The sequence below is a fragment of the Octopus bimaculoides genome, chromosome 14, assembly GCF_001194135.2.
Source record: "Octopus bimaculoides isolate UCB-OBI-ISO-001 chromosome 14, ASM119413v2, whole genome shotgun sequence".
In the NCBI taxonomy this organism is placed as follows: Eukaryota; Metazoa; Mollusca; class Cephalopoda; order Octopoda; family Octopodidae; genus Octopus; species Octopus bimaculoides.
Genome location: NC_068994.1, coordinates 55,060,386 through 55,069,250, shown reverse-complemented (window position 1 = coordinate 55,069,250; position 8,865 = coordinate 55,060,386). Strand labels below are relative to the sequence as shown.

The following is an 8,865-nucleotide window of genomic DNA, read 5'->3' as shown; positions in this document are numbered from 1 at the left end:
AAAAAAAAAAAAAAAAAAAAAAAAAAAAAAAAGGAAAGAAAAAACAACATTCAAGGTATAAACTCTTGATACCATCCTACCTGAGATGGCCCTGGATCTGTGATCTAAACTTGCGGTTTTAAATGATCTAAATTAGAACTTCCTATCAAAATTTCATTTTCATTTATGTCTCAAACACCAGTTTGATAAAGACATTAAATTCATCATTATTTTAAGAATTGAAGGCAGTGTTTGTCAACAGAAATATGCTAACAAAAGATAAAATTTCTGACTACCAGCAGTGACATCACTGCCACCACTCCTCAGTCATACCACTAAAGGAATAGGTTCAACATTAAAACACCTGCAGTGGATTAAGAGTGTGTGATCAATGAAGAGGGAATTTCATTTCTTGATGTAAATCGGGTTAATAAAAAGAATTATCAGGTTTATAAAAGGAGCCCGTTTTATCTACTTACAATTCCACACAAACAGAAAGAGACCGATGCTTTGCTAGAACATGGAAGGTTGATGGGAACCAAAGAAGCCCCAAAAAGTTGTAATTAGGAAGGATTGGGTAAAGTGTTTATTTTGTATAAAATCTGATATAAGTGAGGAGTAGTGAGAGAAGATAGAGCGTTTAAATAGACAGGGATAATTTCTAATGGATTAACAATGTAGATTAAAACGACAACAAGGATTAACCATTAAAGCAAAGCAATTAAGTCCCCCATAACTTAGCAGTTCAGCAAAAGAGTCCGAGAGAATAAGTAATAGGCTTAAAGAAATTGAGTCCTGGAGTTGATTTGTTCAACTAAAAACCCTTCAGGACAGTGCCCCAGCATGGTCCCAGTCATTTGGCTGGGGCAAGTAACAGAAGATAAAAGATATCTCACAGCTGCGAGATTTTTATGATGTGATTGTTTATTTCTAAATGGCATTGTAGGATAAGTGTGAGAAGCTGGATCTGAATCTGATCAGTTTGAATATAAAACTGGTAGAATATCTGGGCTGGATGTGACCGGTTTAAATGTTAAAGAGTTAAACACGATGTTACAATAAAAGTACAGATCAGAAGGAGGATGGAAATAAATACTTATGTAACATCATGTTTAAAGACATAAATGTCAGGATTTAAACTGATAACAGTTGTTTTGCAGGTCAATTGTGTTATCCTTTTAAGTTTGTACATGCTCAATTGATAAACAGCCTGTAGTAGTCAATCATAATTATACAGCTATGAGGTTGTTGCTTTTTGTTGGTTGTAGGCTTCTAGTCAACCTTGAGCCCTAATTGTATGTGCCTGTTCAGATTCGATACTGACTAATAAGTGTATGGAAACAACAATAGACGTGGTGTGCAAGAGAGATGGTTGCACTGGTATGGTCATGTGTTGCATATGGATGAGGACAGCTGTGTGAAGAAGTGTCACACCCAAACAGTGGGGGGAACCTGTAGAAGAGGTAAACCCAGGAAGACATGGGACGAGGTAGTGAAGCACGACCTTTGAACGTAGGGCCTCATAGAGGCAATGACAAAGAGACAGAGATCTTTGGAGATATGCTGTGCTTGAGAAGACCCGGCAAGCCAAGTAAGATTGTGGCCATGGCTGATGCCAGTGTCGCATAAATGGCCCATTTAAAAGCACCCTTTAAACATTGGGCAATATGCCATGCTTGTGAAGACCTGCTAAACCAAGTGAAATCATAGTTGTGGCCAATGCCAGTGCTGCCTGATTAGCATCCGAGCCGGTGGCACGTAAACAGCACCATTCAAGCGTGGCCGATGCCAGTGCCACCTCACTGGTACCCATGCTGGTGGTACTTAAAAAGCCGACACCAGTGCCGCCTGACTGGCTCCCATGCTGGTGGCTCATAAAAAGCACCCACTCCACTCTCGGAGTGGTTGGCATTAGGATGGGCATCCAGCTGTAGAAACCTTGCCAAATCAGATTGGAGCCTGGTGCAGCTGCTGGCTTTCCAGACCTCAGTCAAACTGTCCAATCCATGCTAGCATGGAAAACGGATTTGGAGGATAAATAAATGTGTACAGATGCAGCTGTGAGATTGAGGAGGTTGCTTCCTATCCACAAGGTTTCCAGTTCAGTCCCACTACTTGGTACTTTTGCCAAGTGTTCTACTACAGTACCAGGCTGACTAAGACTTGTGAGTGGGTTTGGTAAACGGAAACTGAAAGAGCACATCGTCTAAAACTGTAAACGAGCAGCACCATTCGTACGATAGTGACACTCACTTCCAACTATCATGTGACGCCGAGACAAAGAAACAAACGTACACATATATGGCAGGTTTCGTTTAGTTCCTGTCAATCAAATCCATTCACAAGGTTTTGATCAACCTGGGGACATTATATATATATATATATATATATATATATATATATATATATATATATATATATATATATAAAAAGCACCATTCGAGCGTGGCCGATGCCAGTGCCGCTTGACTGGCTCCCGTGCCGGCGGCACGTAAAAACACCCACTACACTCTCAGAGTGGTTAGCGTTAGGAAGGGCATCCCAGTCAAACAGTCCAACACATGCCAGCATGGAATGTGGACCTTAAACGACAACGACCGTAAGTGTGTGTGCAACATCTGTTGTAGACATAGTATTAACAAACAGACAAGTCTAAGTAGCAGGAAATGGTTGCCCAGCAACAGTGAACTGATTCTATACAGTTTGAATCGAAGAGCTTCCACCTGCAAGTTAGTCATTTTTTAAATTATATAAACATCATCATCATCCACCACGTCAACACAACCCCGAAAATTTTATGCTTTGAAATACAAGCAGTATAGCACAGAAATTTTTTTTTAAATGTATAACACCTAAATATTAATAAACCTTGCAAACCCACACATACCATAGAGTGTAGAATGAGGTTAACTGTATTATTGGTTCACAATGCGGAGCCAAAATCACAGCAAAATAAAATAAAGCTTCTTGAATGAACAGGAAAATACTTCAGACTTGAAAGTGGGAAATGTGCTGGAATTGTAGTATGAAGGGAAGAAACTTGATATGCTGCCGGAAAAATGTACTTAAGAATTAACAAGTCCGGTTTTAAAATTTTTTTCTTTATTATTATTATTAACACTGAAGTGGAGAGGTTAGAAAGCAGACACTACTTAAGGAATATCTGTAGTTATGCCCTTAACAAATGTTCATAAGTATGCCTGAATAAAAGGCTGTATTCCCTTAAGTGTCTAGGTTAAAACAAACTAAAACTATATATCTATAAACATACATCATACTTTAATTTTATAGCATTCAGAATGAAAAAATAATTTTATGGCAATATCGGAGATTAGCATATCAAATTAACAAATACCGTTTTAAATATTGATTTCAAATTTTGGCACAAGGCCAGCAATTTCGTGTGATGGGGATAAGTTGTTCACATCGACCACAGTCCTCAACTGATATTTATTTCATCGATCTCGAAAGGATGAATGGCAAAGTCGTCTTCGGCGGAATTTGAACTCAGGACATCAAGACGAACGAAATGCCGTGCTAATGATATTAACATATGTTAGCAGCGGTTTTGATCACCTCACCTTTATATATGGTGAATTAAATATAGTGTATTTTACAGTCTGTATTGATCGCATTTTTAAAATTTAATTTCCTATATAATTAAAGCTACAAGCCACACAAAACAACTGACACATCAGCACATATGTTTATATTTAAAATAAGTATTAACTGAAGATGCTTATCGCCAAATTGAAAAAAAGAAATTCTTTTTCTAAGTAGAGATTATAACATATAAGCCAAATTTCTAACAACAATGTAGGTGATTATGAATTAAGATAATTTACAGTAATTAAAAAGTGAGCCATCATTGTGTTAACGTCCGCTTTCCCATGCTTGCATGGGTTAGACGGAATCTAGGCAATCAATCGTTTTTGGTCTCGGAGAACTAAAATTATTTGTTCGGCAAGTTCCGTATAATTTTTTTATTTCTTTGATGTGTATTTTTTGCAGTTGAACAGTGACACACACACCAACCCACACACATAATTTATGAATGTATATATAAGTTACTGAGTGTGCGACAGTATTTTTCACTGTTCAGTTGCAAATAAATAAACATTAAAGAAATAAAAAATTTATAAGGAACTTGCTGAGCAAATACTTTTAATTCTCCAAGACCAAAAACGATTGATTATCGGAATTTGTAGAGGTAGGTTTTCTAAGGCCCTTCCTATTACCAGCTATTTCGATTTCCAGAGAGACATGAAGAAACCAAAGTATAGTTATGCCATCATACCTAGACTACAGAAAATTAGAGACTAGCAATACAATTATACATACTGGAAGTCACATAACCACAGATAATGTTACCAAATGGCCATTATCAAAATCTGACGCTCCCGAATACGTCCAAGACAATGTCAAGTCTTCTGCTTAATGTCATCAACCGGCTATTATTATCGGAAACCCTTCGTGTATAATGAGTCTTTTTTTTTTGTTGTTATTTTTAACATCAGTTCAAGATCTCGGACAGATTGCCTGCTTGCCTACTTGCTGGGTGACCGTCCATACAAGTCTCAGACACGTTAAATAAAAAATCATACTTGATAAGAAAAAGAGAGAAATATTTTAAATAAATAAAAAGACACCAGCCCGTACTCTGGTGGTGATAAAAAACATTCTTCACTTAAACACACTCCGCAGATCAACCCGCTAAAAATACCAGACCCAAACTCCCTCGAATACACCTTCTCGTCTTCAAAAGATAAAGATTCCAAGGTGGGGGTGGTGATGGTTAAGGGGTCAACTGTGATCAACCACTACTCTATAATACATAGTGATTTGATCCTAGACCAAAGTTAGACCAGCACGCTCATGATCAAAGACATCCCAACAATGACCCTCTGGTCTTTGGAAAGTATCGAAGATTACAATAATGTGCCAAAATCCCAGGTGCGATTAAGGGAACGTTGGCAAGGTGGAGCCATCAGGTATGGTAATGCCTTACGATAGGATCTCAACTCGTTAGTAGAGTTGTAGGGGCACCGAGCTGAAACACAGCATGCCTTGAGGCCTTTTGACACCCGGCAGAGCCCATCCATTTCCTGGTTCGACCGCAGCCAGACGGAAACAAAAAGGGAGAGAAAGAGAAAGCTGGATCTCAGTACAGGACTGGCACCCTATTTATTTACCTCGAAAGGATGAACGACAAAGTTGACCTCGGCGGGATTTGAACTCGGAGCGTAGAGTTGACACGATTGCCGCAAAGCAATCTATCCTACGGTCGAATGACTGTCAATCGGTCGCCCTCGTTGTCAGAGAAGTTCCAGTCTGGCGCTTTGAGACAGACCTTTTACCAGCGAAAAACATTTGCTTTTTCTTACAACCTCAGCCTTTTAAAAGGTTTATTACATTCACGTTTGTTTTATTATGAAGTAATATCATATAGCGATGAGTTGGCAGAAATACATCGTCGGAAACAAATGCCTTACGGTATTTGTTCCTGTCTATTAACGTTCCGAGTTCAACTTTGCCATTCATCCTTCTGAGAGTCGATATATCAAAATATCAGTCAAGTAATGAAATTGATAGTATCAACTAGCCACTCGTCCTCAAAATTGCTGGCCTTATGCCTAAATTAGAAACTTATATAATACTATCCATATCACATGCCACTATTTTTTTTTCACATCAGACACTGAAGTACGGTAGGATAAGGTCACAGACACCAACACTTATTCAATTAAGACAGACTGATATTTTTACTGGTGCTATTATGCTAACTACAAAATGAAACTGTTTGTGGATTTTAAATAGTTATGACATCTCAATGACGTAATTAACTTGTTACTCGGGTTTATGGTGAACATTTGTGACATATAATTATAAACCAATAAACTTAGGTGAAGCAATAATAATTCTTTTAATGTTGATAAAGGCCAAAGATTTGCACGGAAGGATATAAAAGATATATAATTTCGCTGAAGTATATATTTTAATCGATCCCGGACTGGGTGAAAAAAAGCTGAAGTAATTTTAGTCCAGCGTTTAATTAGTCGGTATAAAAGGCCCTGCTATATTTATTTAGTTGCATCTCATTACATTTTGAGGTCGAACCTCGTAACAATTGACATCAGTTTTTCTTCTCCCGGGGGCCATCACTACCTTATGGGGTATTACTGTGTTTCAAACAATGGGAATTTCTTTCCCCATCGGTCAAGTACTGGAACCGATTTAATCGACTGACCCCTACCCCTTAAATATATTACTTTGTGCATATTATTGGCAAAATTATTATTTAATAGAAAGAAAAAATCCTTAATAAAACAAAGATAGTTCCTACCACTCTTATCGAGAATTCCATTATAATTAGGTATATATATCATAGAAGGAACGATAAAATATAAATACATAAACCAAGATCACGGCCCAAGATAAGGAATAAGAAACAAATGGGGGAAAAAAGAAAGCAGTAAATGTTTAATTCGTATTTACATAAATTTATCTCTAGCAGTAATGCTAAAACAACATTATACAACGTTCTTGTTATTTGGCACAATGATGTCGTCAGCCATAAATAAAGATTTCACATTCTGACAAAGAACCAACCACAGAGAAACAGCAGAAGAAACGTATTGACAAATACAAACACTTGAACACATCTACAGGTTTCAAAACGTTTCAGTAGTACATAACAATAATAATAATAATAATAATAACAAAGATCTAAACTTCAGACACTAACTTAATCAAGAAATAAAAGATCAGACAGTTGAAGAAATATATATATACACAGATGCAAATTATTAAGTGACCCACTGTCGTTATTAACTCGTAACTTTTTTGAAATAAGCATATTTTTAAATGAAATTTTGCAGATACGTTTCTGAGAATGTAGGTTACAATTATGTATATACAGAATTTAGGAAAGAAATGCTGGGGACGAGGAACCAATTAGTAGTTAAGCCCATATATAGTAACGAAAAAAAAAATTGTTTTTAATTAACCCCTTCTTTGTTTTTTGTTTGTTTATCTACGCCGATTTTATTATTAATAAAATGGAAAATGATATATTTCTTTGCTGTAAGAAAACAAAGATAAAATAAGTATGCGATGACATTTGTAACTGTTTGCTAATCAAGTTAATTAACAAATAAACTTAATCACCCCCCAACATGTCACTGACCTTTTACTACAGTAGCAAAAAAATAATTGCTTATAAAAACACAGGCAGAGACAAGACCATATATTTTATCGCACTTGACTGGCACTTATTATACCTTATATTGATCAGGGAAGGTTTGAGAAGCAAAAATAATCTCGACAGATTTTAAACTCAGAAAATCACAAAGAAAAATTATAATATTATAATAAACAGTGTCAAATATCCTGGTAGAAATAGTAGCCAAACGTCCCTCATATCTTGGACGCATTTACCATGTTAACATAGGGGGGAAGATATATTTGATCCAGGTTAATAAAAGGAGAGGATACATTTGATAATGTAGTCTCAGATAAGCTTATGTTGAGTAAAATAAATTATATAGGATGATCATGGTAGGAAAACGTTTTTACTGGTAGGTCCTTGCTAGATCGGGAGCTGGCTTGGGTCAAAAAAAAGTTAACATTAATAAAATAAGTTTCTAATAAAAAAAAAATGTACATTAACATATTATTTAAATATATGAATAAAAATTCGTAAAAAAGAAATTATATTAACAAAAGAAAATTCGTTAAAAATCCATTGATATAATTAACACTTACTTGAAACAAAAAAATATTTCAACACAAATTCGAGGTTTGAGATTAACAGCAGATTATCAGATCTCACCCTTAGCTTTTAGGGGTTTGTTTTATCGGTGTTAAAGAAATGAACAACTATTCAGATTAAATGCTGGAAGTAAGTATAAGAGAATGGGTGGATATATTTATATAAATGTAGCGAAGTCATGTGAGGGTTGTCTGTTGCGTTAAGTCCCGTGATTAGTGACGTCACATGACACATGACTGTGACCATGAACATGTGCGCTGAAACATCAAAGAACAAACAAAAAATAATAACGCGATGATGATGATGATTACTTCAATAAACTGTTCGAATCGGAAAGGAATTTGGACGGAAGCAAATTAATATAATAAATGAGAAAGTAATTGTATTACACTTAAAAAAAATAATAATAATTATAAGGGCAAACTGTAGGTTTTGTTTTAAGTAGTTCAAAGATTCTTTTGCTTTTTGTCTTTTCCCCATATTTTTTTTTTATTTTGAATTAGGAAATTATATATATTACATGTCGCTCATTGTCACATGAACATACACACGTCTCTCTCTCTCTCTCGCTCTCTAAGTATAATATACTTCAAAATATGAATAAGACCCCTTGTGGTTAATAAATAAATCATTATTATTCGCCAGAAATTACAAAGTGATTCAAAGACTGACTATTGGCGTGACCATCTACTTCTTATAAGTTACACGCGCGCGCACACATATACATATATACTTACATACATTCATGCATGTATATATCGATGTATGTATATATGAATGTATGTATGTATGTATCGGTCAGTTGTTCATGAGTCGAAAAGAAAGAAGCACATTGTAAAACCTTTAGGGGCGGCAATAATAGTTATTGCTCCTTGACCGGCCATAACCAACAATTATATTAATTGTGTGTGTGTTAATAGATTGATACAATGCAGTACTTTTACCCCCATCGTCACCTCATGTAAAGTTTGGGGATACAAACGAGAAAGAAAAAATACACAATAGACGCAGTATATTTTATTTTTAAGAAAAGGAAATAATAAAGACACTATTCTCTATCTATCTATCTATCTATCTATCTATCTTTCTGTCTGTCTGTCTGTCTGTCTATCTGT

The 8,865-nt window shown here is 35.7% G+C and overlaps 1 protein-coding gene across 1 annotated transcript in view; it reads right to left on the bottom strand.

Annotated features, from left to right (window-relative positions):
- The window catches only part of LOC106872318 (procathepsin L), a 16,896-nt gene extending 8,955 nt beyond the window's left edge, over positions 1-7,941 (bottom strand). The window contains exon 1 of the mRNA XM_014919263.2: positions 7,744-7,941. The gene's annotated coding sequence lies outside the window, so the exon portion shown is untranslated. The remainder of the gene's footprint in view (positions 1-7,743) is intronic.
- Between the last annotated feature and the right edge of the window lie 924 nt (positions 7,942-8,865).